The following is a 3,046-nucleotide window of genomic DNA, read 5'->3' as shown; positions in this document are numbered from 1 at the left end:
CCGTATCAGCCGAAACACTGCCTGTCGGAACCGAAACATCAGACGCAGCAGCCGTCGCGACGAGGCGCGCGCCGAACGGTCAGGAGGCGAGTAATGGCGGCGTGATCACGTGATCAAAGATGGCAGCCCCCATGATACGCCGCTGTAAAACTTAAGTCTGCAGTGAAGCTCCGCCCACATTCAGCCTCCGCGCACAGAATTCCTCCACGACAAAAAAGTAATCCGCCGCTTAAACGTTTCTTGCGACCAAAACAAGAAGCTCAGCACAAGAAAAAGATTATAAGCTCTAGGATTTTGACATGGGGATTGTTTGATATAGTCAAGCATTAAAAAGCTGATTTCGTTTACAGTTGCGGTTGGCCAGCGGAGTAATACAGGACGCCGCGAACCGCGGCCCAGTGTTAGCAACTGCTGTTTTTTTTAAGTTGTATCCTACTATAGGGCAGGTCCCTGGGGCCCACCGTGAAGCGCTGCAGCGCGCGCAGCAGCGTTGTGCCGTGTTGAGTACTGGCGACGTGGCGTCCGCTTTCTTGGAAGCGTTCCGCTTGCGGGAGCGGCGTTCCACTAGCTAGAATAACTTCAAGTTCTCGATGGGCGCAGAGGCCGGGTTATCAGCTAGGCGCTGGAATTGCTGGAACCTCGGACCAGGCCATGGCGGCCGGGTCGTAGCCACGTTGCAGGTTTGGCGAAGCCATCTTGCCGCGGGTGGGCGACTCACTCACGGCCGGGCGCCGCCGCCACGATACCCAAGTGAAGATCGGCCCTAAAAGGCCTAAATTTTGCCCCACCTGTGTGCGAGAGGTATGCACAGGTAGCTGACGACTTCGGGAAGCCAGACGCGGCTGTGTTGACGGGTGCGTGCTCGATGTTGGTGGTGGTGTGAGTACAGGCGGGATCGGCCTTACAGAGGCCTGTCGGCATTTGCTCGTGCGAGGAGGTTTGCAGCACGAAAAAGTCGACCCCTCAGATGCGCCGGGAACAGAGAAGAGCACGCGTCAGCCAGTTCCCGGCCATTATACGGCAACTGTCAGCTGCTGTGTGTATGGCGGATGAAAGCATACAAACTGCTATAACTGCACATTTGTTCCACTACACTGCGTGAGTGAAGCCCGTGTCAGCAACCTGCAGCTCGAAGATGAAGTGTTCGTACTTGGAGGGGTCTGCGCAAGACATTTTCACTTTTAAGTCTTTGTATTGGTACGTCGAACTCATCTCGCTGCAGTAATGTGTAGCACGTGACTGCTGCTTTTTGGAGGCTGAGACACAGTTCACAGAAACTTTATTTTTCCAGTCAGCTGCGATTTCAGTTTAAAGGCTGTTTCATAAGCAAGCGACTGAGCGAACTCAGCGACAAAAAGCGCGGCGCGGGAAAAAATTTTCTACTGGTATATCGGTCTGGCCGCTCGAACCGCCGCGGCGGCGGAAATCACGAGAGTGTTTTCGCTTGCATGTGAATGCACGGCTGGATCGTTGCCTCTGCTGCGTCGGCCGTAGCATTCAGTTTCTGGGCCTCAGCTCACCGCTTTTCACTGCGCCGTTACAATCGATCGCATTAGGGCCCGTTCACACTTGCCCAAAAATCCTGCGACCGAAGCAGATTCGTTCGCCGGATTTTTGAAGCGGTAGCTTCACTTCTAGAGGTCTCGGGCTCAGATCGCCGTGTGTTGCCGATGACCTTCAAGGCTCAGCCAAGGTCAAACATTCAGTTTATAAGTTTGCAGAACCGGTGGATGGTGAATGGTCAGACCAATCGGCAAGCAATTGGACAGATCAAGGTCATTTCAAAGTCAAGCCGGGGACGTCAAGGCCAACCGAAATTTGCTCACGTGATTGACTTTGGGCTCGCCGGGGAGCCTAAACACAGCGTTTACGTGATAGAGCGTGATGTCACGCCATCTTTAACCGAGTACATGATGGAAGGAGCGCCAGCGCACCTAGGAATAAGTCGACATATGCGGTGTTCATGTGCTAGGCCGTGACGTCACGGCCTCCTAAGGAGAGTAGCACCGGCGCGCCTGGCACGAAATGCACATCTGTTGTTCACGTGCGCTAGGCCGTGACGTCAGGGTCTGCAACAACGGCGCGCCTTCGCACGAATTCCACACGTGGAGCTACCGCTCTCACTCAGCTTAACCAAAGCTAAAGCGCCGTTAATTTTGAACAAGTGTCAACGGGCCCTTACAGTGGATAGCTGTGACGGAAAAATCTGTCTGTCCGTTCACCTGGGCCCTCAGTGGGCAGGTCACAAAGTGACCTGCCCACTGCCCTCTCCATCCTCAGGGGAAGTGGGTGATGGAAGATTAAGAAGGCGGGAGGCGACGAGTGGCAAAGTGGAGTGAATCCCGTCTCCATTTGTAGGGGAGAGTGAAGTGAAGACTAAGAATAGGCAACGGCGAGGGAGTGGACAGGAGGTCTGGCGTGTCCTGTCGCACTGATTGCTGGATTGGATTGGGAATGTTTACACGGGTTATGGCATGTCATGTGGTGATTGACGAACTGGATCACACCACCCGCTCACACATTTTGAACCCATCAGCAGCTGCTCCGTCTAGGGACAACACTAAAGCTAACGATTACTCTGCTGCATCAGTCACATTGATCGTCCATAATCTTTTCATTGAGAACTGGCCGCATACAGAAGCTTCATGCTTGGCACTGCATTCAAAGAAAACCAGCAGGGCTCATCAGAGAGTCATCGCCTAGAGGTATTCACTCTTTCCGAACTTTCAACATCGCAAAATTTCATTACTGGCTTGAAAAGAACACAAAGAAAAATTGCACCATGATTTCGAGTGGACTGCATACCGAAACGCCCACCACGTAAATGTTTTGGAGGATCCTTCGCATTCCAGGAGACATATTGAAATTTTGAAGCACAGATTTTACCCAATTCATTCTATCAAGGCTTACCTGTAACCGAAGGTAAAAGATGAGCATATGGTCATCTGAATCTCAAGATTATGCTGCTACTGGGCACCAACTGTGCACATAAGCCCCTCTTGTACACAGGCATCTACTGCAGTTTTAAGGATACGTCTGGCAGGAA

Source organism: Amblyomma mixtum, chromosome 3 (assembly GCF_055824585.1).
Source record: "Amblyomma mixtum isolate Tamu chromosome 3, ASM5582458v1, whole genome shotgun sequence".
Lineage (NCBI taxonomy): Eukaryota > Metazoa > Arthropoda > Arachnida > Ixodida > Ixodidae > Amblyomma > Amblyomma mixtum.
Note: the sequence above shows the minus strand (reverse complement) of the source record.